This window comes from Hylobates moloch, unplaced genomic scaffold (assembly GCF_009828535.3).
Source record: "Hylobates moloch isolate HMO894 unplaced genomic scaffold, HMol_V3 SCAFFOLD_1, whole genome shotgun sequence".
Lineage (NCBI taxonomy): Eukaryota > Metazoa > Chordata > Mammalia > Primates > Hylobatidae > Hylobates > Hylobates moloch.
The window spans coordinates 204,684,513-204,705,359 of NW_026652276.1; the positions used below are offsets into that span (position 1 = coordinate 204,684,513).

General features: G+C 35.9%; 1 protein-coding gene across 3 annotated transcripts in view; it reads right to left on the reverse strand.

The window, feature by feature from the left end:
- Positions 1-20,847, reverse strand: part of WASL (WASP like actin nucleation promoting factor) — a 71,760-nt gene that overhangs the window by 31,492 nt on the left and 19,421 nt on the right. The gene's annotated exons all lie outside the window — the stretch shown is intronic.

Sequence of the window (20,847 nt, forward strand, 5' to 3'; positions counted from 1 at the left end):
TTAAAATGTGCTACGAAGTGTGTTAATCACTTTTAAATATAGCCTCATTTGTTATTACTATGATAACTTCATTTTTTACTTGAGAAACCCAACACGAAAGAGGGTAATTTGCCCAATACCACACAGCTAAATGGCAGAGCTAAAATTCCAAATCCAGGCAATTTGTGACTTCAAATCTAGCATTCTTACTCCCCCTATTATACTGTTTCCCAATAAAGTGAACACTTAAGCAATGAAGTAGCAGCATTAGTAATGGCTGACTTCCATAAAGCAGTTAAGCACTTATCTAGATAAGGACTGAGACAAACTTGAAAGCAGTATTACCACCCTAGAAGGCAGATTATAGTATCTCCTTTCTAAAGTGAGTTTAAGATTGTAAGTGATTTGCACAAGGGGCCACACAGTTTTAACGCTATACTGAGGATATGAAAAATATTTGAGTGACTATTGTCTAAATTTTACCAAGGATAGTCCCTAAATAGAACCCTTTCAGATGTATAGGAGTGAAGCTAACTCGTTACATGCAATGGACAATTTAGGGCATTAGATTTTCCAGTATACCATGTTGCCCCCTTCCTCAAGACTATATCATGAAAAGGTGTAAACTAATTTTATTCTAAATTAAGTTTATTTTATAACCTAGAATGTAACTATTCAACCTTAAGTTTCTATGAAAGTGATACACACATATACTGATAAAGCACTTACAAATCCTCTGAAAGCCATAATTATGTTTTCTGATCCAGTAATTTCACTTTTAAACTAGAAATTAAGAAAATCATTTAGAATATAATACTTCATATTTTAATGTAAATATAAAAATAAAATATTTCATATAAATATATATTTTTTTAAAGAGGAAGAACTGAAATAACCTAAAATAGGAGCTGATTAAGTAATTATGGTATCTTAGTTCAATGGAATTTGGGCTCTGTAATAAAAAATAGACTACATTAAGATTTGAAGATATGCTGTTTTAGGTTTACTTAACTATGCCTGAGGGGTGTCCTCTTTTGGTAAGAGGAATTTCAAAGAACAATTATATGCACAAATCTTTTATAACTATATACTAAAGTCAGAAATGTAAGATCAGTATACTGTTAGGATCAAAAGTCCATAAACAACTGCTCAGATAACAATGTTCAATGTTACGTTTTTAACATTACAGACCAAATTCAACCTTGAACTTCACACACAGTGCTGAGTAGGACACAAAGGAACAGAAAAATTTCTACAAGAGTCATTAAAAATTATGATAACTTAAAAACAAAAAATGTGTATACTGGGACACTGGGTTTCAAAGAGGAGACTGAAGAATGTGGGACACTTTTTGGCCTGCTCAAAACACACTTGTGTTTGCAAGTGCACAATCTCAGGATGATGGTGCCACAGGCATCCTGCTGCCAGCACTGAAAACTTCAGAAAAATGGGTCTTGCATACACTATCTAAAGGTATCAAATACCAGGCTGAAGAATTCAAAAATCAAACAAGCAAATTTGTTAGTTCTAAGGAGAATTCATATAAAGTCTTTTTTAGTATGGTACTGTGAAAATACATTCATTTCTAAAAAGGAAAGCAATTAGGAAATTAGATGTACCAAAATGAAGATCTAAAAATCTCCCTACTTTACTTTTTACCAGAAATCAAGAAGTAACAGCTCACACACACACACAAAAGTTATTCAATAGGGTCTGAAATTCCATTATGAAAATCCCCTTGCTAGCCAAAGGACTAAATATTCATGATGTTATAAATATTCATGTTGTAAAACATCGTGTGGCTATATATGTGAACTTTAAAAAACAAAACAAAAAAACCCAAACTAAAAAACATTTAAACCTTTAGATACACGTAAATTCTTAAAACACTTGCTTAAGAAATAAAGACTAACAATGCTATAATTTTTCACAGACAGCATACTGCATTATAAACATTAAAACTAAAAAAGCAACTATTCAAAAGCAATTTTCAGTAACTGGATTTTCAAAAATTTGCTACACTGTTATTATCAGTCTGTCTGTTTCATTAATTCTTACCTTCATCTGGCAGTCTGAAAATGACATACCACAGCACCTTGTAAAGCCTTTTCTAATTCAGAATAATAACAGTGAATATGAGAATAACTAGCATACATTTAATACAGTATATTAATGCTAGACAATATAAAAACAGTCACTAATCCCCACACTCTAGATTGACAGTGACTTAATTAAGTTTTTAAAGACATTCCTTCCATTCCTTTAGGTAATTACAATGAATCAATTCCATTCCTTCTTGTCTTTCATAATTAAGAAGATATTAATGAAAAACAACCTAAGAACAAGTGCTTAGGAAGGGAAATCTATTTCTTATTACCCTAATAATGTTAAGGTTAAAATCTGCTAATTAAAAGGAAAAAAAGTACTGTATCAACTTTGGTAGAAACAGAACCTGTCGTATCTTGTGTATTCCTGATATTTCAGTACTGAGTAACTGTAATAACATATTCATTCTCAGAACTTTGATGATCAAGGGCAGGAAGAACACGAGGGATGTATTCCAGGAAGTGAATTCCCTCCCACTGTCCTTCTGCCCGGGACTTCCATCTCTTTGAAGTTGACTCTGCACCAGTCGAGAAGTATTTCTGATTCCTTAGGTTGAAATGACTTCTTTTGGTTTTTTTTTTTTTTTTTTTTCACATTTCTGAAGTGCTTGTTTATGTACCTTGTGTTACTTTGTTATTCCACTGGTCTTACTCTACATCAGAATAATTTTCTGTATTGATTTCCTAACCAGTAAAAAGACTGCAATTCCCATAAGCACTTAAAGTAGTTCTGCAAGCTTATACTTTCACTCCACCTATACTTTGTCCCCAAGTGAACAAGTATTTGTTAAAAACTACATGTTCTGATTTTGATAATGATACTACAATAATAAGAGAATGACTCTGATTTTAGGATATATAGCCTGAAATATTATAAAGAGGCATTATGTCTGCAACTTATTCTCACGTTATTCAGTAACATGCATGTATACATATATATAGAGAAAAAAAAACGTGGTAAATGTAATAAACATTTGGCAAATCTGGATGAAGGATATATACAAGTTCTTTGTACTGTATCTGCAAGTATGAAATTATTTCTAACTTTAACAATCACAAATGATTCATTAAAATGTATGACCCTTAGCTCTCTTTCATAACCACAGCTATCTTGAGAAGGTGGTCCTCTCCCCAGAGCCATTACTACCTCTATATATGTTAGCCACTGCTGCAATGGCCCAAAACTAAGAAAACTCCCACTTCCTCCTATTCCCTCTATATGTGTATCAACTTTCTTAAAAGTTCTGTCCTGAGTAAGACTTAAACCACAAACATTCAGCACTTCTACTGTTTAAATTCCTTTCACATTTTCAGAACAACCACATTATGTAACAGGTCAGAGTAAGAATTTTAGATCAGGAAAATAGGTATTTCTTTGACTACAGAAACAGCTAGATAACGAAAAGACTAGAAAATACTAGGAGTCACAGGGATCCTTGTTTTTAGCCATCAACTGCCTACAACAAATACTAAGATGACTTAATACTGAATAACTGAATATTTAATAATAATTACTTTAACAATCTAATAAATATACAATGCTGTTAAAGAAAATATTTAAACATATTTTCTCTTTTTCTTTTTGAGACAAGGTCTTGCTCTGTCACCCAGGCAAGAGTGCAATGGTGAGTGAGATCGCACACCGCAGCATCAAGCCCCTAGGTTCAAGTGATCCTCCTACTTCACTCAAGCCTTCTGAGTAGCTGGGACTACCAGCACACACTACTATGACTGGCTAATTTTCTAATATTTTGTAGAGATGCAGTCTAACTATGTTGCGCAGGCTGGTCTCAAACTCCTGACCTCAAGTGATCCTCCTACCTTGGCCTCCTAAAGTGTTGGGATTACAGATGTGAGCCACTGTGCCTGGCCAAAAACATATTTTCAATAAATATCCAAAATACACTAAATGTGGGGGAAAATCATATGACTTAATAAAATAAAGTCTTTTCTATGACCACGTTGACCTAGATTAACAGTCAAATACTCCAACTTTTATACGTACGCATGTATCTGAATGTGTATTTGGCCTCAAATGTCTGAAAACTAACATGGGAAAATCCATTCTAAGTTTTCTCATTATATAAAAGCTAAGATTTAAATACATTCCTAGATGCTCTGATGATATATTTACATGAAATGACCTATTATTACTCTGAATATACAGTTGGCCCTTGAACAATACAGGTGTGAACTGTGTGGGTCCACTTACATGCAGATCTTTTTCACTAAATACAGTCAGGACTCCATATCGCAGGGTTCTGCATCCGAAACCAAACGTGGATTGAAAAATACAGTTATTAGCAGGATGAGACACCCACAAAACAGGAGGGGAGACTTTTCACATGGGTGGGTTCTGAAGGATCTCAATATGTGTGAACTTTGGTATCTGTGGGTGGCCCTAGAACCAATCCCCCATGGATACTAAGAGATGACTGTAAAATTTTAATCTATACATTATAAAAAGTAGTATAAAAGAAATGCAAAGAATTCGGTTGAATTCTTACAGTTTATTATGCAGTGATCTCATGAAACAATGTTCTAAATAATTAAAGTAGCAACAACCGTTATATGCCTACCTCAAAACCCAATACAGAAATCATAAATTTAAAAAAGAAAAACAATGTATCTGGCAGGGAACAAAAACTCCTGAGAGTGGTGAGTATCAGTAAGAACTATCCAGGAAAAGAAAACACAAAAATTCACTTTGGAGAGAAGGGATCTTATCACCTGGTAATTTCTAAAATGAGAAATAACCAGAAAAGAAAAGAGAAAACAAACAAAAACAGTACACGTTTTAAAAAGAATATGGCAATGACAAAAGACTCCACAAGAAATAATTTTTTAAAAAAAGCAAACCCGGAGGAATGAAGGAGGAAAACCACAAAAGCAAAAAGTAACAAACAGAATCTCAACAGTGAAGAAAAACGGAGCCAGATAAAAACAGCTGCTATCTTAGGGACCAAACACAGAGAGTCTTTTAGATCTTGGCAGCTTTTTAAGAAAATTTCTATGCCAGACATATTTGTTCACCAAATGTTGATGAAGAACCTACTATGTACAAGGGGCTGGGATAACTGGGGGTGAGGACAAGAATGAAAATGAGGGCAAATACAAAAATGAATTAGACAAGGTTCTAAAACATCTAGCTAATGGGGAGACTGGCATTAATAACTATTAAAATGCTACTAGGAAAAATTAGTATGCAAGAAAAATGTAAAACCTAACTAGTGTAGGAAGGCTTCCCTGAGGTGACATCTTACCTGAAGATGAAAAAGGGTGAGTCAAGTGAACAAAGCGTTGGTGAGAAGTAAGTACGGAGGAAATGGCATTCTAAGTAGACTCATCAAAAAAGACCCTACCATAGGATAGTTTGGTGAACTGTGTGGAGTAGGAAATAAGAAAGAGAAGAGTGGCATGGATTGAAGACACAGATTTAATGTTAAAGTAATACAAAACACAGCTCAATTTTGTGATTTAAAGAGATAAACAGCCATATACAGTTTGGAAACCTTGACTGGAGATTTGGTACAGTAGCACATCATTCCTTAATGGCCTTTGATTCAAGTTCTTATATATTATCTTCCTCCACTTATGCTGGATTTGTCTATGTGACTTGTTTTGACAAAGAAAACATTGGTAAATGGAAGGAGAAGTGGGAATACTTGTATCTTGCAGCTTGCCCTTTTGGAAGTGCTGCCCTAAAACCTGGAATCAAAGACCACATGGAGAGCAAGGCCCTAGTCCATTTCAACTGTCCTTTCTGAGCCCAGTCCCTACATTCTGGTGACATTAGTCACCAGTAGACCAATCACTCAATCTACAGAATGAGAAATATGTTGATACTGCTGTAAGTCACAAAGTCATTAGGTGGTTTGTTTGCAACAACAGATAAGAGATGTAGGGGATTGTTTTAATATACTAAAAGACGTATGACCTATAAGAAATGGCTCTACATCTTCCTCCATTCCATTTCTACCAGTATAGTTATGACAAATTTTTGGTTACAAATCATAAAAGTTTTAGACCTCACCTTCATTATCAGTGCACATTCCTGTTTGGAACCATTAAAAAAACCACTTTATTATATACAAAAGCCATATGGAAAGGTGTGTGCTAGACAGCAGGCTTAGGTCATTCACAACCACACACCAATCTTATATACTGCCTATGATTTAAATTCATATATCCAGAAAATTGCAAAGTATTATGTGGCACAGACCTTTAGCATTACCAGTAAACAACCAAAATTAGATGTTAAAACTAAAAATGGCAAGTCTTACTGTATTCTCCTTAACTTTCTACTACCAGAATGATAATCATATACAGATAAAGGTGAGAGGAATACTGATCTCATTATAGACTGGGTTATATTTGCAAATGGGTGAGGACACTGTGTTAAAAGGACAGCTCATAGGTGTGGCTTGTTCTCTTCTGGCCTACCCTGTAACTTAAGTGGATCTACTTAAAAGGAGTTTTTCCTCTCTCTTCGGTCTCCTTTTCCTTCTGTTTCTTGCAAATTCAGTTGGATTACGGTAAAACCTGAAATTTGGGTCTGGATTTTCAGGGAATACAGTTGGAAAGCGGGTACCCTAGGAGTCCCAGCTCACCAATTAGTTTATTTTTATTTTTCTTTCTTTATTTAGACCGAGGCTCACTCTCTCACCCAGGGTGGAGGAGTGCAATGGCACGATCTTGGCTCACTGTAACCTCCGCCTCCGAAGTTCAAGCAATTCTCCCACCTCAGCCTCCCAAGAAGCTGGGATTACAGGAACCCACCATCATACCCAGCTAATTTTTGTTATTTTTGTAGAGATGGGGTTTCAGCATGTTGGCCAGGCTGGTCTTGAACTCCTGACCTCAGGCGATCCGCTTGCCTCACCCTCCCAAAGTGTTGGGATTACAGGCGTGAGCCACTGTGCCCGACCCAAAGTTTAACATTACTAGTGGAGCCCCCAGTCCTGATAACAAGGGGAAAAAACAGAGAGATAATAGACGGAGGGAGCGTGCAACTGCAGGATGGAGGGAGAGAGAGGGAAAGAAACAGAGAGAGAGAGAGAGAGAGAGGGAGGGAGGAAGGAAGGGGGAGAGAAAGAGAGATTTTTGTTTTTTAACTTTGCTACTACTCTTCTGTGGTAAGTTTGGGATGAGAGGGTGCAAAGTAGTTACTGCAGTTGCTGGTGGGATGTGGGTATTCCTGAATGCTAGAGCCAAATAGCACTTAATACCATTTCACCATATATTTTATCAAGCATATAATCCAATCCCCTAATTTTACAGATGAGCTCAATTTATTTGCCAGAGGTCACATATTATACAGCTTTGGATGAATTTCCCAATCAGCTGCTAATTCTATACTCAACATACACTACATAATCAGTGATTCATCCCAATTCCTAATTTGTCATATTTTTGCCCTATGCCAGCTAAATGATTCTCCAAGAAGGATATATCCTTAATATAGTTTTATTCCTCTAACGCTCTCTTTTGGTCTGTTTTTTACCTTAATTTTGGGGCAGGGAAAATAGCAGGGAGGGAGAGTTTGTGGTAGTGGTTGTAGAAAGTAAAGGATTGCTGGTGCATGAGGAAAAAAAGATGTTTATGAAGGGAAAAACTCCAAACAGACATTAAGTTGTTTGTTCTGGGGAAAAGAGGTGAACTTACCATGAAGCTAATTAAGTTTCAGGATCTTTTACTTCGTAGAGTCCCTTACAAGGCTTGGATTATTCTCCTTTGGGACACAGGACCAGTGGCAACTGCAGCCTCATGCCTAGGGGCTCCTCTTTAGCTATCCCTGAAGATGATTGTGGAACTTCCATCAAGAATGCACTATCTCTGTATCCGCCTAGCTCCTAGCAGTAATGTCCCATCCCTCTTGGACCACATGATGCATCCAGACTCAATCTTTAACCCAAGGATTTGCATGAGTGTTACCCAGCTTCTGCTGGGTGTGACATACTATGATCCAACTACATGGACACTTCTGGGGTCGGGGTAGTGGTCCAAACAAATGAGACGTAAAGTTCTCCCCAGGCAAGAAACATGTTTTATGCAAAGTGAAGGAAATTACAGATGTGCTATTACATTACTAGTAACTGGTTTCAAAACTTTTTTTTCAGCTTCGCAACTATCGATAGTAAATAAATTTTGAGCAAATATGTTAGAGCAGGAGTCTTTTTCTGTAAAAAGCCAGATATTTAATACTTTAAGCTTTGTGGACCATATGATCTCTTTCAACTCATCCATTGTTGTACACAAAAGCAGCCACAGATAATATCCATATGCCTGTGCTGCAAAAAAACTTTATTTATAAAAACAAGCAGGCTGAATTTGGTCCATGGTTGGTACTCTGTCAAGCCTTATGCAAGAGGAAAAGACTCTTCCTATATAAAACATAAAACTGTCATGTAAAGAAGTGATCAATGAATATATGGCCACAATAGGTAGAAAAAAAGTACCAAACAGGTATAATATATCGGGCTGTTAATTAATAATAAACACAGTAAGTTATAATAAGCTACTTGTCTAAATTTTGTGAAGTTTATGGCATTTTTTATTTGTTGTGATCTTTTCTCACACCAAATAAACATTCACTCTTAGACTTAATTTTGGATTATTATTCTTAATGAGAGCCCTTCCAAATTATAAGCTTCAGGCCACAAAACCTGGATTAGCCTTGCTTGGGGTCAGAAAATGATGCATCAATCAAAACAACAGAATTTTGTATATGAAGAAAACAACTATCTAAGTGAATATATTCATTTTGCCAAACCACACTTAATGAAACAACTTTTGAACATATAGTGATCTTATCCATTTAAGAGAACTAAAGCCAAGCAACTTCAAAAAAACACAAAAACACTAAGATAGGTGGGTAATGACAGTGAGTGTATGTGGGAGGAGGAGAGTCTTCTATATTCAATGTTTTAAGAATCCTTCATATAACTTTTTTTTTTAAAGAGACAGGGTCTCACTATGTGGTCTAGGCTGGTCTCCAACTCCTAGCCTCAAGTGATCCTCCTGCCTTGGTCTCCCAAAGTGCTGGGATTACAGGCATGAGCCACCATGCCCAGCCCCATATAATATTTTTAACAGATGATTACAAAGCATTTGCTTAAATGCTTGCTGTAATGGGGTGCTCACAACTTGAGGGAAAAACTATCTTATTGTTTTAGCAGTAAGAATATCTTACTGTTAGAAAATTTTAAATAGTTAATCTAAACCTGTTTTCCTGGCAATTGCCACCCATGTGTTTTGTATTTTTTATTCTTTCATTCAAGTATATGTTGAGCATTTGTTATGTGGCAGGCATAATGCCAGGTACTATAGCTATAATAATGCAAAACCGAAGGTATATACTGCATCCTCCAGTTACAGCATACTTATTTCTGTGTAGTGGCAGCAACATTTTCGCTTCCACAGCAATGTTCCACTAAAACTCTACTTGTCACATCATCTCTTTTTAAGGTAAAATTTATTTTGATCATTCCTCATCTGACCTGGTTTATGAATCCCTTTATTAGTCTGGTCACTCTTGTTAAAATGAAGTCAATATTTTACATGTGTTCTCATCAGCAGTGCAAAATATTGGGAAAATAATGTTTCTGATCATAAAAAGAAATGTGCAGCCTCATTGTCATCTACCACATGATATGCTGAAGTCACACGGGACTGTCTTAGAAGTCATTAACCTCTCTCATATCCCGATCCTTTATGTCGAAATCTATGCTCTCAAAAGTGAAGTACCCTCTCTGACTCTCCTTTCACTTGGTCCCTGTTCAAACTTCAGCTATGACGTTGCCTGTGGGAACTGTGAAGTCCTAATTTGGGAGGGGAGTCAGGCTGGCGAGATGACCCAGGGAAAGCAAAAAGAGAAAGCAGATAAGCTGTAAGTCTGCCTTTCTTCATGGTCCAGGACACATAGCCCTTCTGTGCAAATAACTCACGATCTTCCTGAGCTCAGCTATCAGCAGACCCTTGGCTGACAGAAAAATTCAAGTTAGCTCACTGCAACCTTGTTATGAGTACTGCACAAAGCCCTCTTCCGTACAGAGCACAAGCACCATTCTATAAAATCTCCAACAAGCCTTTGTATCCTGGCAGTCAGCTCCTCTCTTGCTGACCTGTCTGTTGCACCCTTGCAACATATTTTCATACTGTCTCTAAGAAATCTGCCTTTCTGTGCCTACAACTGTCGTGGTAAATTCTTTTTACCACCCAAGCCACCAGACAGATAGTCACTAGCCACTGCTCACATGTGACAGGAACCTCCCAATCCACCTTTCCCTCAGTCTGCGACAAAGCCCTATCCATTGAGTTCCCATAGTGCCTAGGAACCTTAATTATACCAGTTACTGTATTATAATCTGTTCACTTAGGTCTTCTCAGCAGACTGTCAACTCCTTGAAGATAGGGCCCTGTCTTATTTCTATACTCACCTAGCACAAAATATATGGTTACCCCCAAACCTGTTTCCCAACAACCAGTTTATCATGTAAGAATTAAAATCAGTTCAGTAATGTGTTTGATCTATTTAATTAAAGCAGGGTAAAGGGGTAACACACTTTACAATGACTTCTATCAAAATCATTATTTTAAATCATTAATTCAAATCTTCAGAATCTTAAAATTATCCAAAATTACTCGAATTTTTTTGGTCATCAAGAAAAATACACACTCATTAAATAAAGCACAGTTCAGTTATACAAATAGGATATCATACAGCTGCAAAAAAAAAAACAGTTGTTATTCAAGTAATGATAAGATGAACAAGATACACTGTAATCTGAATAAAAGGCAAGATGTAAAAGGAAGGGTAGCATATACTAACATCTGTACACAATATCACAAACAAGAATAAATAACGTACATTTGCCTATGTATGCACAGAACCTTCTGAAAAAGAGACAAAACTAGTAACAGTTGTTTAGAGGTTCTGTGTGTGGACAGGTATTTTGTTGGAGAAGAAATGACTAGGCAAATGAAGGACTGGATAAATGAGAAACATCACTTTCTTTTCACACTGTGGGGTTTTTTGTTTTTTTTTTTTGAGACGGAGTCTCGCTCTCTCACCCAGACTGGAGTGCAGTGGTACAATCTCGGCTCACCGCAAGTTCTGCCTCCTGGGTTCATGCCATTCTTCTGCCTCAGCCTCCTGGTAGCTGGGACTACAGGCGCCTGCACACTGTGGGATTTTTAAACCATGTTGATATTTTGGCTTTCTAAAAATTAAAAATTGATTTAAAAAATATACACGTAAAAAAAAGACCTACTCAAATCACATCATGGTGCAAGTCTGAAACAAACAAACAAAAATAACCTTTCTGACCTAGAAACAGTAACCTAGCAAGAATTTTGAGTAGCTCTTTAGCTTCCTCCTAAAAAATTAAAAGTAAACATTGCTGAATAACATACTACAGTACCTACAGGGGCTCAAAGTAATAAAAAGCAAACTTTGGCTACTACAGGGAGATAGCCAGTCTATAATGAACAACAAAGTCTTTGATTTCTTTTACAAACTTACTCTTGCAGTCTTTCGAACTCTTAAACATGATCAATAAAAATAAGCAAATTAAAATTTTTTGTCTTCCATATTTGTTATTCTATATTCAGCAATTCAATGATCTAATAAGCATTTAAGGACAGTCACAGGGATGTACATATACTTTATATAAATAAGCACTTTTAGTTGGCTTGACTTTGACATGTACAATCAAGGTGGGCAAAAAACGTGCAAAAGGTAGGTTAATTTGAGAGCCATTTTATTTAAATATGAGCTTTTGAAGGCATGAGGTAAAGGTAAGGACTTTGTAACAAGTAACAGTTTAAATTCAACATACAACCTAAGGACTTAAAGTACAACATTTGAGACTCTCCTGTACATTATACACAAGAGCTAGATAGCATCCCCACCAAAAAAACAAACAAATGAACAACAACAACAAAAAACCCCGCCAAAGAATCCAAGAACCTTTCTTAAGTTTTGTTTTTACGATTTACATTTTATTCACAATTTAAGAGACTTAAGGCTGGGTGTGGTGGCTCACGTCTGTAATTTCACCACTTTGGGAGGCCAAGGAGAGTGGATCACCTAAGGACCAGCCTGTCCAACATGATGAAACCCGTCTCTACTAAAAATACAAAATTTGGCCAGGCGTGGTGGCAAGCGCCTGTAGTCCCAGTCTCAGGACTCAGGAGGCTGAGGCAAGAGAAATGCTTGAACCCAGGAGACAGAGGTTGCAGTGAGCTGAGATTGAGATTTAATAACTTAAATGTTCTCTATTTTTTAGAATGTATAAATTAATTGGGAATGATTTCAATTTGAGTCCACACAGATCTTTTACACTGTTACTGTCCTCTCTAGGTAAGCTCCAAAGCTGGGTGGCTTGGGGGGCGGGGGCAGGGGCAGGCGGGAGGGTACACTGTTAGTTTCTGGACTCATCTTGCTTTTGCTCTCTGGAGCTGTACTGTTTAATAAGGTCACCACTGGCCACAATGGCTATTCAAATATAAGTGAAAAATGTTGTCTCTCAAAGTCACACCTGCTACATTTTAAGTGCACAATAATCACAGATGTCTTCCATATTGGACAGCATCATAAAAAGTTCTATTGGACAATAATGCTCTGGAAAGTCCCAGGGATAATTTTACGCAAATAATTTATTAGAACAAGATACGGAATTTATAAGGTCAAGAGAAGGTCAAAGTTGGGATAACTACACAAAGGAATGTTCCTAATAAAAATAATTTTAAAAATCGTATTTATTCACAAAATGTCTGGCTAACCTAGAGACTAAATCTGAACAAAGCATTAATTCAATTAACAATTATTTATTATCTTAATCATCTTAGATGATTAAGAGAAGGTCTCTGTCTCCAAGATGTTAATAACCTAAAAAGGAGATATGTTTAGAAAAATAATTGTAGGCTGGACATGGTGGCTCACACCTGTAATCCTAGCACATTGGGAGGCTGAGGCAGGTGGATCACTTGAGGCCAGGAGTTCAACACCAGCGTGGCCAACATGGCGAAATCCCGCACCTCTATTAAAAATACAAAAATTAGCCAGGCATGGTGGTGTGTGACTGTAATCCCTGAGGTATGAGAATTGCTTGAACCTGGGAGGCAGAGGTTGCAGTGAGCCAAGATGGCCACTGCACTACAGCCTGGGTGACAGAGGGAGACTCTGTCTCAAAAAATTATAATGAAAATAATAATTATAACAAAGTATGATATAAGTACCAAAATGAAAGCAAGAATAAAAGTGTTCTGGGAGGCCTAAGAAGGGAGCCCTGAATTCTAACTGGACACAAGTGAGGGCAAAGAATCAGGAATGTCCCAGGGAAGAATAGTGTTATGAATGAAAGCACAGACTCCGGGATAGATTCCACCACTTATTAGCAATGTGGTTTTAAGCAATTACTGAACAATCCTATCCCTGTTTTCCCATCTATAAAATGGGACTAACTTTATTTAGTTAATACATGTAGAGTTCCTTATTATAGGGTTAATACGCATAAAGTACTTAGAACACTGGCACTGTATCCATTATTAAATGCTAATTATGATATTATCAGATGTATCATTGTGACATTTCTAATCAGATCATTTTAAGGCTCTATTACTAGCCAATAGAAGCTAGTAATGAAAAGACTAATCTTTCTTTAGTTTTCAGTACGTTGGTCAATTAAAGAGAATCTGAAAAAAGCCCAGGCTTCCAAAAATAAGAAAGATAACATAAGAAAGATAACATTCACACCTTTACTATGTGCAAATCCCAGATTGGAGCTGTAACTAAAAAAGCACTTCAGTACAGTAGAGAGTAAATATTTTGAACAATGGCATCTAAAGCAAGTTTAGGTCAGTGAGAAACCAGATTAATAACCATGTAGTATATTTTAATAGGATTTTTGCTGGCTTGTATACATATGACAAACCTACCTTGCCAGTACCACCCGTTCCCCAACCCCAATACTTCCAGTGTTAGAGACTCATTGCCTCTCTCCAGGGACAAGCACTTGTGCTACGCTCAATAAATTAAATTAAGATTCTCTCCCAGGAATTTAGAATTCTAAACTGGGACCCAGGACTGATGGGTTTAGTAAGGAAGGAGAGGCTTGGAGTTCAGAGAAGTTCCAATAACTCCTGCTGTTTTTCTCAGAGCTTCCCAGCTTCCTGCTGTTCCTGAAACTTCCTTGTTCAATTCTGTTTTGGAGTCCATGGGATCCTCTGGTAGTCAAAATACTCCTTTTTGGTTGAGCCAGCCAGAATTAGTTCATTTTATTTGTACAAAAAGAAGCTTAGCTAACAATACACTTCTTAAAGATTGTGTATATTCTCATATCTCTGAAATCTTAATGAAATTCAATGAGAAATGACACACTTTTTCATTATATGTATATGCTATTATATACAAGTATATAAGCGAGACCTGAAATTTATACCTTGCTTTGGCCTGAAGTATTGTAATACCTCCCCCCTCCCAAGAGGAGACACTGCCTCTATTTTATTCTTTCGTAAGTGCTTGCCAATTATCTTTCAGTACGCAGATCCATATTCGAAAACATAACAGGCTCCTATTTGATAAAAATAAAGTCCAAACTCTTCTTCAAGAATTCAAGCTATTTCTTAGTCTGAGGCAATCAACATTTTGACACTATATTGTTATGAACCCAATATATATCAGAGATAGCAGCCAAATAACCTGCAGACCCCCAAACATATCACACTTCTCAGCTTATAGTGTTCACTCTGCTGAAACATAATGTTGAAAACTTTTCAAACTCCATATATGTACTTTAAGTATCACACTTGATCAAGTTTTTTTCCATTTCCTCAAGCAAATATTTCTCCCTTTCTGTATTCTCATAATATTTCATTTATACATCCAATAAAGCACTTATTGAATGACTTATAAGTTCCTATGTAGGGTCTGCTTCACCAAAACACTGTTCACCCTCTAAAGACAAGGGCCACATGCTCTTGAACTGTTACTACCTTTAGCCTCCAACACAGTATTTTATATGCGTTTTGCATTTATTCATTTGCTGGATTGAACTGAAAGGGGTGCCTTTCTTAGAATCGTATTGATTACTGCTGTGCTATCAAAATTGTCTTAAATAATTTTTCAGAACATTACAAACTGCTAATCTGTGGTATTAAAATTATTTTTAGAAGAATGATGACACTTTTCTTCTTGGCATTTCATAACTAATCATAAACATTTATATGACATGGTGAAAAACCTCAGTTAATGCATCCCCCTTCATACTGTTTTAAATGCCACAACAATTTGCTTCTACAACAGCTTCCCCAATAGAAGGAAGTGGGGAGAGTTTGGGGGCAAAAAAAAGCATACCAAAGTCAACATACATTTTTAAAAAGAATGTACTTTTCCCACTAATTCTCAAAGCTTCCCCAGTAGAAGGAAGTAGTGAGAGTTCTGAGGCAAAAAACAGCATACCAAAGTCAACATACATTTTTAAAAAGAATGTACTTTTCCCACTGATTTTCAAAGTACAACAAGGCTGTAAGTCAGATGAGCACAGAAGCACGAAATAATCTGCAGTACAGTTGGTTAACCCAACAATTTTGTGGTTTTCAAGATGGTCTTAAAAACAGACGGTGTTCTATCTTTTACACATTGTTGTGGTATACAAACTGTATGTAAATTTAATGTTCTATTAAATTACTCAATAAAGATTAAGTATGCTCATCATTACTGTGCTATGAAAATACAGAACGGACTTTTAAACTCAAGATGCTAATAATCTGTCTTTTTAAAAAAGGAGGGATATAATTTGAAAACTGTAAAGCTATGCAAAGATAAAAATTAAAACACATGTAATTTTACACAGAATTTATGCCTCTGAAACCTATTTCTATTTTAATTTACATTAGGTTATATTTTAAAAAAAAACCAATTTCTTGAAATATGCGTTTTTCCTCATTAGAATCCCAAATAAAAATATTAATAACAACTGTCTAGAACTGATACTTGTATCAGGCAGACTGTTAGGAACTTTACTTGTATTTTCTTATTTAATATCAATCCTAGAAGGAACTAAGTTCATTTATGAGGAAATTAAAATTGAGCCAGATTTAGTAATTTGCCCATTGTCACAGAGGTAGAAACTCCAAAGAACAGGGTTATAAATTTAGATCTGCTTTACTGCAGACCCCATGCTGTGAACCATGTGTCTCAGTGCAGAAAACATTTAAATTAAATGTCCCACTGGCTTCTAGAAGGGGGAGGTGGGATTTCAATTCCTTCCCTAAACTAAAAATTTTTATTCAACACTAAGTCTGTAAGAATCCCTAACAGTCAATTTTGGTCACAAGAAAAGAAGATAACAGATCAGTGTTTTAAGCAAACATAAGTTCACTGTTAAATATTACCTAGAGATCTGAAGCATATTTTTTAAAGGTCTTGCAAAGCCAGTATTAACTCTGTTAATGTCACAGACCAGTGTTTACACCAATATTCTTCATGCATATGAATGTGAAAAATCATTCTAATTACAATCATATCAATAATATATTATATAAGGATGGAAAAACAAATTAATGGGACAGGTCAGACTCCAGAAATAGACCCAAACATGTAAGGTCAATTATTATTAGAAAGAGTTCCAAGTCAATTCAATGACAAAAGATAACGTTTTTTTACCAAATGGTGCTGTATCAAATTAACCACATAGGGAAAAAATGAACCTGTGAAGAAAAAATTCATATGATCATCTCATATGACCTTTTTTGCACTTTATATAACACAAAAAATTTGAGACGGATCATAAACCTGAAGTTAGAACCACAAAGCTTCTAGAAGAAGCAGAAGACTGCGACTGTGACCCCTTGGCATAGGCCAAGATTTCTCGGACCACAAATACATGTGCTAGAAAAGGTTTAAAAAAAAAAAAAAAGATAAATTAGCCTTATCAAAACTAAAAAATCCAACCCATCAAAAAACATTAAAAATTAATTAGGGCCAGGCGTGGTGGCTGCCTGTAATCCCAGTACTTTGGGAGGCCAAGGCGGGTGGATTACTTGAGGTCAGGAGTTCAAGACCAGCCTGGCCAACATGGTGAAACTCTCATCTCTAATCAAAATAGATAAATTAGCCGAGTGTGGTGGCATGCACCTGTAATCCCAGCTGCTCAGGAGGTTGAAGCAAGAGAATCACTTGAACCCAGGAGGCGGAGCTTGCAGTGAGCCGAGACTGTGCCACTGCACTCCAGCCTGGGCGACAGAGTGAGACTTCATCTCAAATAATAATAATAATAATAATAATGATAATAATTAGGCAAGTCACAGACTGGGAGAAAATATCTGAAGTACATATCTCTAACAATAATCTTGTGTCCAGAATATATAAAACATCCCTACAAATCATTAATAAAGAGCAAACAACCCACTAAATCTATGGGCAAAAGACCTGAAGTGCTACACAAAAAAAAACAAATATACACAAATGGCCAATAAGCACATGAAAGGGTGAAAGAATACCATTAGTCATAAAGGAAATATAATGAAAAGCCACACTGAGATGCCATTTCATATCCACTAAAATGACCAAAAACAAAAGGACTGACCACATAAAATACTGGAGACGTGGAGCAATGGGAAGTCTCATACATAGCTGGTGGAAGTGCAAAGATTGCACAACCACTTGGAGAACTATCTGAAAGTTTCTTATAAAAATAAACGTCCATCTTTCCAGTGACAATGTAATTCCTGAGCTATTTGCCCAAAAGAAATAAAAATATGTGTCACACACACACAAAAAAAACTTATACAAGAACATAGGAGCCTTACTCATAATAGTCAAAAACGGGAAACTCAAATATCCGTTAATAGAAGAACAGACAAATTGTAGTATATTCATGGTAAACACTGACCAGTTGACTAATAAAAAAAGAATGAATAGTAACAGAGATGAATCTCAAAAACATACTGAGTGAAGAGGCCAAAACAGACAAAACTCAGCCACCATGACAGAAATCAGAAAGTGATTGCAAAGGGTGGATGAAGATGGGAGAGAGGCAGGAATTAGAAAGAAACTAACTGGTTAGACTCCCAAGGGAACTTTTTGAGGTATTACAGACATTCTAAACTTTATTTTGGGGGTATGGTCATACTCTGTATCATCTGTCAAAATTCATGAAGTTAATATTTAAGATCTGTGTATTTTATTATACATAAATTATACTGTAATTTCTTAAGTGAAATAAAGAATCTTAAGATGAAGCGTTAAGGCAAACCACCAAAAACACTGACTTATGTTTGACACACTTCATTTCATGGTAGCTAGATAAATTGGAAAAAAAGTTCTTACTAACAATAAACATTAATGTAACCTTACTTGCTTTATTTGAAAAGAAACGTACCTCACTTTACAAGGGAGACAAAAAAGCTTAATTGTAAAATATACTGCTGTATTCATCATCTCAGGCACCCACTTTCATTTTCAAAGTGAGATGTCTCTTAAGACTCTTACAAAAAGCATGGACGGCATTCAGAAAGATCACATTTTAAAATTCAGAGCATTTTACAGCATGAAATACAAAAAAATAAAACCCACATTTGTTTAACATTACCTGGGGACTGGGCACTTTCAAGAACTACAAAGAAAACACTAGACTGTCATTATAAAAGGTATAGGTTATTGGAAAATGCAATTTGGCAAGTCAAAAATTGAATTTAAAACTGAGCAAACTTATTTCTTAGAAACTGTCATAAAAGAATAGATCAAGTCTGGTGAAGACAGATGAAGAGCATGTGTGTGTGGCCTGCTATGTTAGGGAGTAAAAAGGTAGAAAGGGAAAACAACAACCCAACACTGTCCATCTCTAGGAAATTGCTGATTCCATAAATGTGTCCACTGATAATGGTATATCTACTGACAAGAAACAAGGTCCATAAAACATTAATGTCGGCCGGGCGCAGTGGCTCACACCTGTGATCCCAGCACTTTGGGAGGCTGAGGCAGGTGGATCACGAGGTCAGGAGTTCAAGACCAGCCTGTCCAACACAGTGAAACCCCGTCTCTACTAAAAATACAAAAAAAAATGGTAGTGGTGAGCACCTGTAATCCCAGTTACTTGGGAGGCCTGAGGCAGGAGAATCGCTTGAACCTGGGAGGCGGAGGTTGCAGTGAGCTGAACTCGTATCACTGCACTCCAGCCTGGGCAACTCCATTATATATAACTGCTGTTAGTCATCTGGAGACTCTGTCTCAAAAAACAAAACAAAACAAACAAACAAACAAAAACCATTAATGTCTGTGCCTGTGGGTGTGTGTTTGCTGAGAGTAAGTACATACATGTGTAGTTATTCAATAATTCATGTAAGACAAAACCTAGGAGGATATGGACAAAAATGTTATAAGTGTTATTTCTGGGTGGTAAGGTTTATAGATGATTTGCACTGTCATCATTATTACTCTGTGAACTGCCTATGTCTACAGTAACGGTTGGAAATATAATGCAAGCCAATAATCAATTTCAATTATTTTGTAGCCAACTTGTAAAAGTGAAATTAATTTCAATAAATTTTATATACTGAATATATTAAAATTCTACCATTTCAACATGTAATCAATATTAAATGAAATAGTTTACATTTTTTTTTTGCACTAAGTCTTAGAAATCCAGTGTGTATTTCACACTTACTCAACATCTCAATTTGAATTAATTACATTTCAACTGCTCAATAGCTCATGTGGCTAGTGGCTACCAAGTACCACACTGGACAGTGCAGGACTAAGTCTTTAATAATCAGCACTATATTTTTAATGAGTAAAACATAATATTTTTTAAATAAGTCACTTGACTGCTATCAGAGCTTTTTCCAAAGTCTCGCAGCTGTGTATTACATAATGTTTTGGATTACTCCAAACTGTTCCTAGCATTCCATGGAAGATTCTTGTTCTTGGAAACGAACAGGTTGATGTAAAGTTATGGAATAAAGAGATACAACAACATAAAAGTCAATCTACAACGTAGCACTAAAATAAGTCTTTCTACAGATACGTATGTGGGTGTACACATGAAGCCAATTTCTAATTTCCAGATTTTCTAACAGTGAATTTCTGACAGTTAAATTCAATAGTTACTGACTATTCTATGAGCATTACTTTGAGCTCCCTTAATATGAGATTATGATAATTCGGTGTATGTTTAATCAAATAAAGTTAAAAGCTTCTTAAACTTTCTTAGGTCTTTCTCAAAAATAGGAAAAAGATAATAATTAGGAGCATTAAACAAGGCTCAAAAAATTAAGAATTCATTCTGTGTGCCTTCAATAAACCTAAAAATTCCTATTGGAGGAATTTTCTCTCCTGTGGAGGAAAAAAGTTAAGAATTATATTGGACTTCTCTTCAGAAATCATGCAAACAAGGAGAGAGTGTAGTGAAAGAGTGGAGTGAAATATTTAAAGTGTTGAAAGAAAAAAATACAACCACCTAACACTCTGTATCCAGCAAAATTATCCTTCAAACATTTTCGAAAGAGAAATAATTTTTCAACTGAAAATTGAAGAAATTTATTACCGATACGCCTAGCAAAAAATGTTTAAAGTTCTTTAGAGAAAGAAAATGATAGAGGTCAGAAACTTGAATACACATACATACAGAAAAGATATTGTTAGAGAACGGATAAATGGTAAATAATTTTTTTCTTTTTAATTGATCTAATAGATAATAGTTTGATTAAAATAACAGTAGACACAATGTATTCAGTGATTACAGCTTTTAGATAAATAAAA